Genomic DNA, 18,109 nt, shown 5'->3' with positions numbered 1-18,109 from the left:
CATGAATTGCAGGACACTAGGCCTCCTTGTCCATCACCAACTCCCAGAGTTCACTCAAACTTATGTCCATTGAGTCAGTGATGCCATCTAGCCATCTCATCCTCAGTCATCCCCTTCTCCTTCTGCCCCCAAACCCTCCCAGCATCAGAGTCTTTTCCAATGAGTCAGCTCTTCGCATGAGGTGGCCAAAGTATTGGAGTTTCAGCTTTAGCATCAGTCCTTCCAATGAACACCCAGGATTGATTTCCTTTAGAATGGATTGGTTGGATCTCCTTGCAGTCCAAGGGACTCTCAAGAGTCTTCGCCATCACCACAGTTCAAAGCATCAATTCTTTGGTGATCAGCTTTCTTCACAGTCCAACTCTCACATCCATACATGACTACTGGAAAAACCATAGCCTTGACTAGACAGACCTTTGTTGGCAAAGTAATGTTTCTGCTTTTTAATATGCTATCTATGTTGGTCATAACTTTCCTTCCAAGGAGTAAGCGTCTTTTAATTTCATGGATAAAATCACCATCTGCATTGATTTTGGAGCCCAAAAAAATAAAATCTGACACTGTTTCCACTGTTTCCCCTTCTATTTTCCATGAAGTGATGGGAACGGATGCCATGATCTTAATTTCTGGATGTTGAACTTTAAGCCAACTTTTTCACTCTCCTCTTTCACTTTCATCAAGAGGTTTTTTAGTTCCTCTTCACTGTCTGCCATATGGGTGATGTCATCTGCATATCTGAGGTTATTGATATTTCTCCCAGCAATCTTGATTCCAGCTTGTGCTTCTTCCAGCCCAGTGTTCCTCATGATGTACTCTGCATATAAGTTAAATAAGCAGGGTGATAATATACAGCCTTGACGTACTCCTTTTCCTACTTGGAACCAGTCTGTTGTTCTATGTCCAGTTTACTTTAGACTACCGTTTAAAATACTGCTTTAAAATAATGCCAAAGTTAAAATTTGTGTAATAACACTTGAACATGTTTATAAATAGTTGTCTTGACTCCTGTTCAACATATATTGCTGCTATCACAATATTTCCATATATATAAAACTATTTTTCAAATGCAACTCTGGTGTTACATGTGCATTTTTCAGCACAGTAACTTAATGGCTACATGGAAACATATGGTAATCCAGGTGTAAGCTTACCTGGAAAACTGCCCAAGCAGCTGAATCCCCACCTAGCATTCTGCTTTTGTCTGATAATCAAACTCTTCCCAACTGGGCCATTTTGGAAGCCAAGGAATACATAACTGTGCTAAGACTCTTATTTAGTTCTTCTCAGATCTGGATGATGATAAGAACCATTTGAGATATGAAGGAGAAGACAATACAAAATAAAAACTAAAAAATAGATTATTGGGCTTACAAATATTTCTGGGCTACATGCGTGTTCTATTGAATTGGAGATGCAATTTCAAAATATGTCCAAGTATGTTGACAACCTAAGCCCTTACTAGGCATCTGAAATAATGTTGTTTCTACTCTATTGATGCCTTTCAAGTAAGCAGTTCTTTTTCTATTTCCAGAAAAATAATATATTATTTAATCACTGTTCCATCTCCTTAAGTTTTCATCCAAGAATTGTTTATACTAATTGTGCCTTGTGTTCTAGTCTTCAATTTGCAGCAAAGAGAAAAAGGAAATAGTGTTTGGAGGCAAAACCAGGGTCTGACCATAAAAAGTCTTTCACCTATTTCTACTTTAATTTCTCTCATTTTTAAAATGGAGTGAAAGTAGTTCTCTTCCAAGGCAGATGTTTGAGGATTTAATGAAACTGGACAACCCCATAGTTACCCTACAACAGACATTAAATAATAGTCTCTTTTCTCTATTGGCAACCAGAGTTTCAAACATGTCAACTACTCATTCTAAGTACTAGAATAAAATAATCAGTTAGCATAATCCCTGAGTTTTCTTTCAGCCAGGAATTACAGAATATTAAAATTATAGGCAATTAATTATGCACATGTTCTAGAATTTCACACTCAACCTGTGAATTTACTTAATGTTCTAAAATGTTGAGGATCTTATTCCCAGCTTCCCAAATAAGATAAAAATTAATAATAGCTTTTTTACACAAATACTTATCATTGTTATGTTTATAATGTAAATTGTCCAATGATATAAATTGTGTAATATCAACTACAAAAAGATACCAAAGGTTAAGTGACAAAAATCCTTGGCAAAAGAGTTCTGTTTCACCCTAGGCATTACAAACACAAAACAAAGCAATAAATCAACAACAGCAACAATAAAATAGTGGCTTAGGGGGCACAAGTGAAGTTTCTATAAGTAAATTGGTCCCTCAAATTAAATAAGACTGGTAAGGCACCAGAGCTTCCAGTTGGATCAGTGGTTAAAGAATCTGCCTATGATGCAGGAGACACAGGAGATGTGGGTTTGATCCCTGGTTGGGAAAGATCCCCTGGAGGAGGACATGCAACCCACTCCACTCTTCTTGCCTGGAGAATCCCATGGACAGAGGAACCTGGTGGGCTGCAGTCTACAGGGTCGCAAAGAGTCAGACGCGACTGAATACACATTCAGTAAGGCACCAAGTGGTGTATTCATGACTTTTTGACACATTTCAGATATGAAATACTGAGTACAGTGCAACTGATTCTCATCTGTTATACTTTGCTTACTAGAAAGTGCCCAGGATCATAACGTGAGAAATTCTGAGTTAATTTTGTTTTCTTGCACATTATAATGAAGTTAAGAGTGTTTATTGTTGTTGTTAAAGAACTAGTCAAGTGACTCTTGGACTGAGAGTCTGTATCATTCTCCTACAGAGTATCTCTTCATGACTCTGATTGACTTTTTTTTTTTCTAATATACATGACTCTTAGTTGCCTGGAAACACATAAAATAAAAGAATCTATTCTTAGAAAAAATATGTTTTCTATTAAAAACTGTAAACATATCATGAGTACAGAACACATTTTATCCATTGAGTCATCTCTCTGTCCAAGCAGTCCACTTTCTCTGGGTTCTGGGAATCTTAGTATTCTTTGCTTTCCTTCCTATCTCTACCCTGTAGCACCTAAGACATTTCTGCCACTCTGCCACGTCTCCCTCCAGAGTCCTACCTTCATTCTAACAGTAGATATTGATCTTCTAACAGTTGATCTTGTGTTAAATGTGAGAATAAGTAAATCATCCTTGTTTCTCGTCCCTCAGAAATCCGTAGGTTTCCCTGCAGTTTCATCGTGGCTTACACGTGGAATAAATGGTCCGTTCCCTCTATAATACTTCACATTTCTCAGATAATAACTTTAGTATGTGCTGTGTGCTTAGTTGCTCAGTCAATAGTTGCAGCATTTTGGTTGTAACCCACCAGGCTCCTCTGCCCATGCGATTTTTCAGGCAAGAACACTGGATTGTCCCTTTCCAGGGGATCTTTCCAACACAGGGATCGAACCTGGGTCCCCTGTGTCTCCTGCATTGCAGGTGGATTCTTTATCTGCCGTACCATCAAAAAGTCCTAACTCCTTGGTCTATTTTTCTAATCAGTGGCCTCCAGGGAGAATGGAGGACTGGGGTGGGATGGTGTAAAAGAAAGGCTAAAGAACAGTATGTTCCTTGCTTTCAAATACCTATACTTGATTTGAAATTCTCAAAGCAGAAATTTCTCATAAAATGCATCCGAGACGAATGGATAAGAAAGCTTTGGTACATATACACAATGGAGTATTACTCAGACATTAAAAAGAATGCATTTGAACCAGTTCTAATGAGGTGGATGAAACTAGAGCCTATTATACAGAGTGAAGTAAGCCAGAAAGAAAAACACCAATACAATATACTAACGCATATATATGGAATTTAGAAAGATGCAAATGATAACCCTGTATACGAGACAACAAAAGAGACACAGATGTATAGAACAGTCTTTGGGACTCTGTGGGAGAGGATGAGGGTGGGATGGTTTGGGAGAATGGCACTGAAACATGTATATTATCAGATGTGAAACAAATCGCCAGTTCAGGGTCGATGCATGTCACAGGATGCTCAGGGCTGGTATGCGGGGATGACCCAGAGGGAGCATAAGGGGAGGAGGGAGGTGGAAGAGGGGTTCGGGAGGGGGAACTCATGTGCACCCGGGGCGGATTCATGTCAATGTATGGCAAAACGAACCAATATAATATTGTAAAATAATTAGCCTCCAATAAAAATAAAAATAAAATAAAAAAGGTAGAGTATTTTAGAAGTGACCTATTCCAAATAATAGATTTGGGGGAACGCTTAGAAACTGCCACCAGGTGGGGCATAAAGGAAAAACGTGAGAGAAGAGAAACATGCTGCCTCTGTATCTCTCTTACCGCCACAGTACAAATCCCATAAATATTGCTTTGACTCTTTTTGTTTCTGATAAATAAAGCCTTCATTTGAAATGACATTTTATCTCAGGTCCTCAAGCATTTGCCTGAGTCCCTGATTTCTGTCCCCAGTTAGTAAGGAAACAGCCCCAAGGTCTGTGAAGCAATTTGCATGACACACACACACAAAATCTTCCAGACTGCAACTCTCCCAGGGGCTTTGTTTAGGGAAGGAGGGAGGTTCATTCATACACTTCAGAGACAGGTAGGTGAGTACAGAGCATGTGTTAAGTACCCTAACAGGGAAGTTCTGAAAACTCATCAGTTTGCTGTATTTGATAGGCTCTGTCACCATTGCCAGCACAGCTGCTGGAAACAACTGCCAAAGAAAACGAGAATGAAAGAGGGATGAGACTGTAACGGTGGGAGAAATATTTCGCTCAACTTGGCACCATCTGCCGTTCTCTTAATCTGTGTTCAGAAAAGAAGGAATGGATGTGGATGTCGACCATGTCTCTGACAGCCAGCTTTTTTTGTCTATGTAATCATTAAAAACATACTGACCTTGTTTTATTGAAAATATAATGAGACAGTAAAGGCATCCCATTTGTGGTTCTAACCCTGCTTTGGAGGGATCTTAAATGAAAACAAACAAGCAAAAAAAACATTATTTCAATTGCACCACTGTAATCTTCCTGGTAGTAAGAATCTAATAGTGTTAGTTGTTCAGTTGTGTCTGACTCTTTTATGACCCCATATCTGGGGCCTGGCAGGCTCCTCTGTCCATAGAATTCTCCAGGCAAGAATATTAGAGTGAGTAGCCATTGCTTTCTCTAGGGAATCTTCCCGACATAGGGATTGAACCCGTATCTACAGCACTGCAGGCAAATTCTTTACTATCTGAGCACCAAGGAAATCTAATAAGGCAATGGAGGTCTATGGAAAGTAACTGGTTGGCAGAGGGGAATGGGTAATGCAGTTGAGTCTATTTATAACTGGTGTGTATGTGTGTGTGTGTGAAGGGAGTGGGAGATAGAAGGAAGGGGCAGATTCTGCTGACAATTTAGGATGTGCTTTTGGCTTCTCATTTTCCTTCAATTGAATGAAAGACAGTGGACTCCAATATGAATGATGCTTCTTGCTTGTGTGCTTCCTTATATATCAGCTTTCTTGCCACTTTCCTTTTAGTTGGTAAAGGGAATTAGGATAAGAAAGACAAGTTGTTAGGGGAACGGGCACATGTGTAGTTTGAGAGGTAAATTTGAAGCTACTGGAGGGAAATGAGGATGAGGGCTAGGGGAGGTCATTGGCCTCTACAGATTAAGGGAGAGAAAAGAACTGTCTGCCTGCCTTTAATTCCTACAGTATACATGTGCTTAAATCTTGGCACTCAGACCCTGAGCTGGAGGAAGGAGAAGAAGAGCAATATCACTACTTCTCTCCCTGAGAGGATACGGAGGCGTAAGCTGGTCTGGACACATGTGTGTGGTGTCTAACACCCATCCTACAACACTGGTCAGCTCCAAAATTGCTCTTGTTTCTGCTGGTCCCAAGGATCTCAAGAAATGCATCTGATGCTTTGACCTTAATGGGTTATTGAAGCTCTTCTTCCAAAATCAGAGGCAGTAGCCAGACTGCGTTGCCAAGTGTTTGGAAAGTTATGAATCCCATCTTTCTGTCTTCCAAATACATCAGTCAGTCAGTCAGTTCAGTCGTTCAGTTGTGTCCAACTCTTTCAGACCCCATGAACCACAGCACGCCAGGTCTCCCTGTCCATCACCAACTCCCGGAGTCCACCCAAACCCATGTCCATCGAGTCGGTGATGCCATCCAACCATCTCATCCTCTGTCGTCCCCTTCTCCTCCTGCCCCCAATCTTTCCCAGCATCAGGGTCTTTTCAAAAGAGTCAGCTCTTCACATCAGGTGGCCAAAGTATTAGAGTTTCAGCTTCAGCATCAGTCCTTCCAATGAACACCCAGGAATGATCTTCTCTAGGATGGACTGGTTGGATCTCCTTGCAGTCCAAGGGACTCTCAAGAGTCTTCTCCAACATCTTCTCCAGTTCAAAAGCATCAATTCTTCGGCGCTCAGCTGTCTTTACAGTCCAACTCTCACATCCATACTTGACCACTGCAAAAACCATAGTCTTGAGTAGACAGACCTTGGTTGGCAAAGTAATGTCTCTGCTTCTTAATATGCTATCTAGGTTGGTCATAACTTCCCTTCCAAGGAGTAAACGTCTTTTAATTTCATGGCTGCAATCACCATCTGCAGTGATTTTGGAGCTCAGAAAAATAAAGTCAGCCACTGTTTCCACAGTTTCCCCATCTATTTGCCAAGAAGTGATGGAACCAGATGCCATGATCTTAGTTTTCTGAATGTTGAGCTTTAAGCCAACTTTTTCACTCTCCTCTTTCACTTTCATATTCATAACCTTACTGAAGCACATTCAACTACATGCTAACTGCTTTCTCCTCTGAAAAATGAAATTAGTAATGACATATGCTTCTCAGGAGAATATATGTGTTTGCATGTGCATGTGAGTGGGTTTTGGACATATGTGTGAATTTCATAATATGTCATGGATTAAAAAAATTAGTTGGTACCGTTATATGCCAAAGGAAGAAATAAAGATTATTTGCCTGTTAATTCTGTATACAGCAATTATTGGTAGAGTCGGACACGACTGAGCGACTGAACTGAACTGAACTGATCCCTTCTCCAGCAGATCTTCCTGACCCAGGAATTGAACCGGGGTCTCCTGCATTGCAGGCGGATTCTTTATCACCAATTATTTAAACCCACTTGTATCTTCATCCAAAGCAAGATCTTTTTGTGGGACTAGTTCCTTTGCATATTCCAACATTACCACAAGATCTGCACTGAACAACATTTTTGCACAAAAATTCTGTAATGCCACAGCCCAATTTGCTGTGCTGAATTAGAGGGGTTTTAGGGAAAATAACGGAGAAGGCAATGGCAAGCCACTCCAGTACTATTGCCTAGAAAATCCCATGGATGGAGGAGCCTGGTAGGCTGTAGTCCATGGTGTCGTTAAGGGTCGGACACGACTGAGCGACTTCACTTTCACTTTTTACTTTCACACATTGGAGAAGGAAATGGCAACCCACACCATTGTTCTTGCCTGGAGAATCCCAGGGACGGGGGAGCCTGGTGGGCTTCCGTCTATGGGGTCACACAGAGTTGGACACGACTGAAGTGACTTAGCAGTAGCAGTAGCAGGCAAAATAAGACTTTTTAATCAAAGCAAAAGTTTAAATGCCCTAAAATATTTGTGATCCTTCTTGGGACAAAGAGCTAACTAAAAAAGTTTCCTTCTCTTTCTCATTTCTCCCTTCCTTCAGTGAGCATTTACATAGAATGCATGATCTTGATCTTCAGACTGAGGACTCAAATTGCATGCTGAGAGAGTGAAAATTAGCTTCTACCGAGGACCTTGTATTATGTGGGTATAACTGGTACTTTTCTACTGTGTTGCTGCCTTTGAAAACATTTTCCCATAGAGCCTGGCATGCACACATATGCGTGGTTGTGTGTACTTGTGTGTGTGTGTGTATATGTGAGCTTGTCAAAACAAGTAACTTCAGAAAGCATTCATTCATTTGGCCTTCCTCCCCAAAATGGTTTCATTTAATCCTACAAACATCCTGACAACAAAAAACAAGTTTGTTTTTACAAACTTGTTACTAACTTTCCTCGCTCATTCTCTTCCTCTGCCTTTCTCCCTCTCTCCCCTCCTCCAATCTTTCCTTCCTTCCTGCCTTCATTTTTTCCCAAAGGGAATTGCCCAGTAACTATTTTAAAGAGGAATTGTATTGATTTTATAGAAAACTTTATATGATAAAATCTCAGCAACTCTGGTTAATGTGTAATATTGGTCCAAACTGTTTTAGGACTGAATCAGAAATACTTAAATGAGTTCAGCAGCAGCACACATTTAAATAGTTTACAATGAGCCTTTCTTGAACTCTAACACAGAGGTGTTCAATCATTCTGCCTTGACTACAAAATAACTGTGTAGCAATATCATTGGTATTTTTACATAACCTGGGATGAAATTATTTTCCTTATTTGGCTATTAAATTTAATTGATACATTCATAATATTTAAATGCTTTATCAACCTCTTCAACCTCTCATTTTTAAACAATTCTAAGGTATTTTATAATTTAATGCCATGAAATGAGAACTAATATTGACTCATTTTTAGCTTATTTTCTAGTGTACTGTTGAAATACACAGTATGGTTAGAATGAATAGACTGAAACATTACCTTTTGTTTTATGATAAAACTATTCCACATAAAACACTAGATGTTGTTCTGAACAGTTAATTGGTTATGTCATCAACTGTCAAATAAGTACATTTAATGGAGCTTTTATCTTGATTAAAATTTTCTTCTGAAGATAATTAAAATCTCATTCACTAGTCTTTGTCGTAATAAATTATCCAACAGTCAAACTTACAAAACATCTCTAAACATTTCTTGTCTGAGTGGATTTATTTATTTATTTGGTTATCCATTTAAAGTATTTTATTTATTTTAATTGGTGGATAATTATTTTGCAATATTGTGATTGTTTTTGCCATACATCGACATGAATTAGCCACAGGTATACATGTGTCCCCTGATCCTGAAACTTCTCACACCTCCCTGCCCACCCTATCGCTGTAGGTTGTCCCAGAGCACTGGCTTTGGGTGTCCTGCTTCATGCATCAAACTTGGCACTGATCACTTATTTTACATATGGTAATATATGTTTCAAATCTGTTCTCTCAGATCATCCCACCCTCGCCTTCGCCCACAGAGTCCAAAAGTCTGTTCATTGTATCTGCGTCTCTTTTGCTGCCCTGCATGTGGGATCGTCATTACTGTCTTTCTAAATTCCATATATATGCGTTATTCGTGTTTCTCTTTCTGGCTTACTTCACTGTGTATAATAAGCTCCATGTTCATCCACCTCATTAGAACTGACTGAAATGTGTTCCTTTTTATAGCTGAGTAACGTTCCATATGTACCACAACTTCCTTATCCATTCATCTGCTGATGGACATCTAGGTTGCTTCCAGTGACCTAACTATTGTAATTAGTGCAAATGCCACAGCAACACGATCTAGTATGTGCTGAATCCAAATTTTGTGATTTATTACTAAAATAGAAATTACATATTAGTGCAGAAGAACTATGAAAACTTTCCTTTCTTCTTTATAACCTGTTTCATGTTAAGAATCTGTGTCATTTGAAATGGGAAAATTATGGTTATTATCAACATCTTAATTTTTGCTTGATTTTAAAGAAATGTATAAAAATTATTAAATTCAGAAGTTTATAAATGATATTAAATTATTTTGTTTTTATATTGTGGTATAGTCTTTCTCTAAGTTTTATGCATACCATATTTGTGAAGTTGAGCTACTACCTAATTTGATGAGAATCATCACATAAGTTGATTTTGTGACTGATGTTAGTAAATAAGGGCATCAATTATGTTCATGTATTGCATCTATAGACTGATACATGTATTTCATATACTAGCTCACTTTTTTTTATCCTAACAACTCACCTTAGATGTGTGCTTTTATTATTTCCAACTAACTGATATTGAAACTAAGACTTGAGTGTATTGAGTGAATTTTCCAAAGTCACACTGAAAGTGAGAAAGATGCAAACCACAGCCAGCGTGATATTAAAGTCAGTCTACAAACAGAAACCCGAGACACCAAGTTTCTCTGCTATACTGTGTTTAAGGCAATGAAGTGGGTACTATTTAAATGTTATGCTCTCCTTTTTCATCTCTAAGAAATCTTCCGTTCCGTTCAGTCGCTCAGTTGTGTCCGACTCTTTGCGACCCTGTGGACTGTAGCCTACCAAGCTTCTACATCCATGGGATTCTCCAGGCAAGAATACTGGAGTGGGTTACCGTTTCCTTCTCCAGGGGATCTTCCCGACCCAGGGATCGAACCCGGGTCTCCCTCATTGGCTAAGAAATCTTACCAACAGTTTATTTCCATTGCTGTCTGATTTGTGCCTGCTGCAGAGACTGTTTCTGCTTCGAAGACTTTGTATTTATTTCTAGTTCTTTAGACTAAGCTTTAGACTGCCTGCTCTAGTGAAGTTTACTTCAGACTGTGTGAAGCTCTTTTTTTAAATTGGAGTATAATTGCTTTACAATATTGTGTTAGTTTCTGTCATACAACAAGATGAATCAGCTATGTATGTACACATACATCTCCTCTTTCTTGAGCCTCTCTGCCAGCTCACCACCCATTGCACACCTCTAGGGTATCACAAAGCACCAAGCTCCCTGGGCTAGATAAATAGCAGCTTATGACTGTTTTACACATGGTAGTGGCAATGGCAAGCCACTCCAGTACTATTGCCTAGAAAATCCCATGGATGGAGGAGCCTGGTAGGCTGCAGTCCGTGGGGTCGCTGAGGGTTGGACATGACTGAGCGACTTCACTTTCACTTTTCACTTTCACACACTGGAGAAGGAAATGGCAATCCACTCCAGTGTTCTTGCCTGGAGAATCCCAGGGATGGGGGAGCCTGGTGGGCTTCCGTCTATGGGGTCACACAGAGTCGAACACGACTGAAGTGACTCAGCAGCAGCAGCAGCAGTGTATATGTCAATGCTAGTCTTTCAATTTGTCCCACTCTTTAAGGAGAGTGTGAGATGAATTGAATGAGTTTCTTAATGTAGGGAATAAGCAAAGTTTTTATTTTTTATTGTTCTTTTAAAGCCCATGCGAAACACTTGTTCAGTCCTTAGATACAGGAGGACATTAGGAAAACAAGTTGGCAATTTTTTTTTTTCTGTATATTGAAATGGACTATATTTTGAACTTTAGAGAGGCAAAAGGAAAACATTTACAGATTGTTGCTGATCATCATAAAAACCTAAACACTTGAAATGCAAACTGGCATAATAAAAACTTTAAAAATGAAGCACTGTCAGCAAATTAGATAAGACCACTCCAAACATGATTTTTGCATCTTTTTTTTTTAACAACTTCATTGAGATATAATTCTCATAACATACAGTTTACCCCTGTTGGGTCAAACTTCGGAGATTTTAATATATTCACAGAGCTATGCAGCTATCACTAAAATCAGTTTAAGAACATTGTTGTCACCCAAAAGAGAGACTCTCATACCCCTGAGCAGTCATTTCCTATACAATGAAGAATTAACCTTACCTCAGAGGGAGTCTGGCTGCTTCCCTCAGCTACTAGGACAGAATCTGTAGGTAGGTTCCCATAACGTCCTACGTGTTATAAGTATCTTTGTTTGCCTGAGGACGTTGAGCTCTAGATAGTTTATTGATGTGATTTATGATGGAGGATTTAGGATATGCTATATTAGTTCCAACCTCAAGGAGAATTAAAGCTTAAGGTCTTATCCTGAAACTTAGAGAGGTCTGGAAAGGAAAGTCAGCCTTGCAGACAGTATGTGGTCAAGCCTTAATATAAAATTCAGATACCAAGTCGTAGGTGAGTTTTCCTGGTTGGGAATATTCTTTAAGTCTTATTATAAACCATAGCCAGGAGAAGCTGATGCTGTCCAGAAATCAAAAGAGAGGATGATGGAAAGCTTTATGTTTGGACCAATCCCAGACCTTACTCTATGCATCTCTTCTTTTTGCTGATACTAATTTGATCCCTTTAATGAAGGATAATTGCTTTACAGAATTTTGTTGTTTTCTATCAAACCTCAACATGAATCAGCCATAAGTATACATATATCCCCTCCCTTTTGAAACTCCAACCCATCTCCCTCCCCATCCCAACCCTCTCGGTTGATACTGAGCCCCCGTTTGAGTTTTCTGAGCCATACAGCAAATTCCCCTTGGCTATCTCTTTTACATATGGTAGTGTAAGTTTCCATGTTACTCTTTCCACACATCTCACCCTCTCCTCCCCTCTCCCCGAGTCCATAAGTCTATTCTCTGTATCTGTTTCTCCACTGCTGCCCTGTAAATAAATTCTTCAGTATCATTTTTCTAGAGTCCGTATATGTGTGCTAGAATACGATATTTATCTCTCTTTCTGATTCACTTCACTCTGTATAATAGTTTCTAGGTTCATACACCTCATCAGAACTGACTCAAATGTATTCCGTTTTATGGCTGAGTAATATTCCTTTGTGTATATATACCACAACTTCTTTATCCATTCATCTGTTGATGGACATCTAGGTTGCTTCCATGTTCTAGCTATTTTAAATAGTGCTGCAATGAACAATGGGATACATTTGTTCTTTTTCAACCCTGGTTTCCTCAGGGTATATGACTAGGAGTGGGATTGCTGGGTCACATGGTGGTTTTACTCCTAGTTTTTAAAGGAATCTCCTTACCATCTTCCATATTTAAAATATAAATATAATTGTAAATAAAGGGTGTCCAGAGTTCTGTTATCCGTGTTAGCAAACCATCAAACCTGAGAGTTGTGCTGGGAAACTCCAAATTTGTAGCCTTTGGTTTGAAGTAATGGTAGTTCTAAAAACTTCAAACTTTACAACTGATGTCTGAAATAAGGGCATTCGTGTGGGAACTATTTTTTCCAAATATGAAGTTTATCTAAATTGTTGTGCTTCACACTTCCCGTAAAGCTTTCTCCACCCCTCAGCCCTTGCTGCTGCTGCTGCTATGTCACTTCAGTCGTGTCCGACTCTGTGTGACCCCATAGACGGAAGCCCACCAGGCTCCCCCTTCCCTGGGATTCTCCAGGCAAGAACACTGGAGTGGGTTGCCATTTCCTTCTCCAGTGTGTGAAAGTGAAAAGTGAAAGTGAAGTCGCTCAGTCGTGTCTGACCCTTAGCAACCCCATGGACTGCAACCTACCAGGCTCCTCCATCCATGGGATTTTCTAGGCAATAGTACTGGAGTGGCTTGCCATTGCCTTCTCCGATAGCCATCCTAGTGGGTGTGAAATGGTTTTGATTTGAATTTTCCTAACGATTAATGTATTGTATAGTTTTTGTTTCTTAATGATGTCTTTTTGAAGCACAAAAACTTTTAATTATGATGAAGTTTATATTTTTTCTTTGTCACTTGTAGTGACATCATCATATATAAGAGCCTGGCATCTTAGACTTTACCTCAATTTCCCTCATTTAGTTTTCATTTTTTTCATATGTTTTATTATATTTTAAGAATTTTATAGTTTTAGTTTCTATCTTTATATCTAGGATGCATTTTGAATTATTTTTATGTATGTTATGAAGATTTCATTCTTTTGCAGATGGATAGCTAGTTGTCTTAGCACTGTTAGTTGAAAAGGCTATTCTCTCATCATAAGGTCGTCTTGGAATCATTGAAAATCAACTGACCATAAATATAAAGGTTTATTTCCAGACTCTCAATTCTGTTCCTTTGATCTATATATTTTTTATTCCAGCACCATGCTATCTTGATTACTCTAGCTTTGCAGTAAGTTGTGAAATAGGAATACATGAATCCAACTTTGTTCTCTTTTTAAAGAATTCTTGGCTACTCTGGATAAAACCTTAACAGTTGTGGGGTATTTATTCTGTGAATCTGTGAGTGGGTGAAACCTGCAGAAGACATCTTGATCTGCCACCTGCATACAGCCTACCTCACTCATTTCCCATACATACTATATCAGTTAATTGTAAATTACATGAAGAAAGGGATGACTGGATGTGATTTATATTCAGATCTACATATTTTATCTTATTCTTTTTATTATGCTTATCTGTTTATCTTTTTTAAAGGGTTAAAATGTATAGCCTCAGTTCAGTTCAGTTGCTCAGTCGTGTCCGACTCTTTGCGACCCCATGAATCACAGGGAGGCTAGTGGGAGACTATTGAATGTTTCATGTGAGCAGTGGTATGTCATCTGCATTTTAAAAGTTTTACTAATATTTTGGTGGAATGAAGAAACAGCTTGGGATAGAATGTAGGGGAGAAAAAAAGAAAATTGTTTCTTTTACACTAACATTTAATTTCTATGGGCTTCCCTGGTGGCTCAGATGGTAGTTTGCTTGCAATGCAGGAGAACTGTGTTTGATCCCTGGGTTGGGAATATACCCTGGAGGAGGAAATGGCAACCCACTCCAGTATTCTTGCCTGGAGAATTCCATGGACAGAGAGCCTGGTGGGCTACAGTCCATGGGGTTGCAAAGAGTTAGACATGACTGAGTGACTAACATTAACACTTAACTTTTGACACCAAATGTGTGGATTTTCCCACACCAAGCAATTCTCCAGTTCTTGGCAGACACCAATAGAATGACCTACAATTTAATTAATTATGGCATTAAATACCTAGAGTTAGTGCAGATCCCACAGGTTAAGGGCTTGGTCCACAAGATTGCCCCCAACTTCACATGTCAATCACAGGTCCCAGGGTGTCAATTCTGACCAATTGGCTATAATTCAAGGGCTCCCATGACTCTCTTCTTGGATTCAGTAATTTGATAGAATGACTGACAAAACTCAGAAACTCTTTACTTACAATTCTAGTTTATATATGATATAAAGATACAAGTGAACAGCCAGATGAGGTACAATGAATGAGGTTCAGAATGGAGAATCTATTTATTAAAAAAATTGAATATAGCTCATGACACCTATTCCATATTTTTATCACTTTAGGACTACACAGTAACTGTCAAGAAACTAAAAGAAAACTGGATAGTTTGTTTTGACACTTTTGTTCCAAGAAGGGGAACATAATTAATCACCTGTGGAGGTATTTTGATGCTTCGAGGACTAAGGAAGTCGGTGGCAACTGTGTATAATTTGGGGCATACCCTAAATTAACAGAAATCTATTTGTGGATATATCTTTTGTACTAAAGTAATTTCTCACTTCCTCAGTTATTTAATTGTACTTTGAACAATTTTGGCAGTCAACTCATTATGTATTCTCCTCACTATATTTTATTTTTATTATACAAAGTCACATTGAAATGAAATGGATACATGCACCATTGACTTTAATAGGATTTTGCATTGTAAGAATAATACACAGGTACACTGTACTGCATAGAAATATCTTGTGGGATAAGAATAACAGGATTATTGTGGAATTCCATAGCCATATAACTCAACAGGCAGTGATTCCTATAGGTTATGGTTTTCTTTGGGAGGAAGTAGAAAACTGAAGGACAAGTGGTTTTAACAAGCCCACATATGTAATATTCATTTTAGAAAGCATTATCTGGAATACTTTGTAAATGTGAAATTGAAATTATATAAAGCAAGAGTGAAGAAAACCATAAAAAATGTGTACTATATCCAAAATCATTTCTTGACAAGTGAGAAACCCATTTAATGAAGATTTCTTTGCATCTGCAGTTTATAAATGATTTTGTAATAATGCTCAAACCTCAATAAAATATCAGTTAGAAGTCTGAGACAACTGATATTCTTATGAGACTAAAAATGAATGAAAATGATCATGATAGAATGAAGCAGTTATTCTGTGAATTAGCATTTGTTGAGCATCTTTTCAGCATCTATCAGGATGAACAGGTAAGAGATGATTTTAAAAATTTGTAGTTAAAAATAACGTGCTGCTGAGTCAGATCCCTCTGGTGCCAGACTATCGAATTCGCCTTGTGTAGATGAATTAGCCTCTTAGGTTCTTCAACTAGAAAACAGGGATAATGATAGTATATACTCAGAGTGCTATGACGTGAAAGGGGGTTAACATAGTCTGGTATATAGTGAAGTCTCCATATTTGTCACTGCTGCTGCTAAGTCACTTCAGTTGTGTCCGACTCTGTGTAACCCCATAGACGGCAGTCCACCAGGCTCCCCCGTCCCTGGGACTCTCCAGGCAAGAACACTGGAGTGGGTTGCCATTTCTTCTCCAATGTGTGAGAGTGAAGTCACTCAGTCATGTCTGACCCTTAGCGACCCCACGGACTGCAGCCTACCAGGCTCCTCCATCCATGGGATTTTCTAGGCAAGAGTACTGGAGTGGCTTGCCATTGTCTTCTCCGATATTTGTCACTATAATTCCCCAAATATACACATACTAGTGTCCCAAGATCCTAAACTGTAACAGCAAATACAAGCTAGTAAACAAATAACAATGTAATTTGGTGGTCCAGTTGGTTTGTGAATTTCAAGGGGAGGATAGTATATGAAGGAATTTATAATCATATACAATTTACATCTCATATACAATCAGATGGTAGAGGCTCTGAGAATTATTGCTATCATGGGAAATGTTTACCTTTTCCTTAAAATACAGGCTTGCCAGGTGGTGCTAGTAGTAAAGAACCCGCCTCAATGCAGGAGACGTAAGAGATGAGGGTTCAATTCCCTCAGGAAGGTCAGGAATCTTCAATCAATCCACTCCAGTATTCTTGCCTTGAGAATCCCATGGACAGAGAAGCCTGGCAGGTTACAGTCCATAGGGTTGCAAAGAGTCAGATACAACTGAAGCAACTGAGCATGTACATATTAAAATAACATAAGGCAGGAGGATGACTATTTACATAGCACTTTGTTATATTTTGCATGCCAAATTGCTCTTTAGTTATTTTATCATTTATTGTTGTATGTGGGCTAACATTTTTCAAAGAATATTTCCCAGAACATCAGCTGGCAGGATTGTCATAAGAAAAATGGCCACATGCTCAAAAAATCTGGGGGAAAGTTACGTGAAATGAAAGGAGTTTTTGTGTCCTATTTCCCAAAGGCTTCATGACTATCTCTGGACAGTGATCCTCCAGCTATAGGATCTGGGATTGAAAACATGGAAAACAATGTATTATGTATAGAAACAGAGAAACACTTCTTTTATTGGCAATAATTTTTCCAAGTAGTTTGTTTCTTGTGGTGAGATGACTGTTGTCTTTTGCACGATAGCCCTTCAAGAAGAAACAATCTGTTGTCAGTGGGAATTATTTTCCAGACATCAACTCACCTTTCTCCCTTTAAATTTTTTGGTATGCTTTTGGAAGGAAACCTTTTCTCTCATAGTCTCCACCTATTTTTAGCCATCCTTCACCACTAGTCCTCTGAAACTGCTGCCATTAGTCTCCAAAGAGCCACTCAACACCAGATTCTGTGGAAATTTTTTTTAAAATTCTCATTTAATTAATTTATTTCATTTTATTATTTTTGGTTGCATTGGGTCTTCATTGCTATATATGGGCAAGTTGCGAGCAAGTGGGGCTACTCTTCGTTGCAATGCACAGGTCTCCCTTGCAGTGGCTCCTTTTGTTGGGAGCACAGACTCTCAGCACATGGGCTTCAGTTGTTGCAGCACGCAGGCTCTGTAGTCGCGGCTCATGGACTGTAAAGTGCAGGCTCAATAGCTGTGGGACAAGGGCTTTGTTGCTCCATGGCATGTGGAATCCTCCCAGACCAGGGATTGAACCCAGGTCCCCTGCATTGGCAGGTGGATTCTTACCTGTGTACCACCAGGAAAATCCCGTCTTCACTTAATTTTAATTCTCTGTCAGTCATTCCTGTTTGAATGAATCATTTGAAAATGAGTGGCAAGAAGTTTTATAGTAAACCCTGTTGCTAAAATTCATTCTTTGCTTTGTGTTTAAATATCTGTGTTCCCTCAGTAATCTCCCATTGTTACTCTTCCATGTAGCTGCATTAAACTTTGATCAGTATGTAAAGGCTATTTTATCAGAAGTCTGTACTGCTAAGTATGACATTCCCTAAAGGTTAGACCTCAGTGTCCACATCACAACCTTAAGAAACTTTAAACCCCAGCTTGTCCAGAGACAGACTCACCTTCATCCCTTCTCTTCCTATTCCAGTTGCC

The sequence above is a fragment of the Moschus berezovskii genome, chromosome 22 (assembly GCF_049115385.1).
Source record: "Moschus berezovskii isolate FMDL1 chromosome 22, NW_MosBer_1.0, whole genome shotgun sequence".
In the NCBI taxonomy this organism is placed as follows: Eukaryota; Metazoa; Chordata; class Mammalia; order Artiodactyla; family Moschidae; genus Moschus; species Moschus berezovskii.
This window is presented reverse-complemented; position numbering follows the sequence as displayed.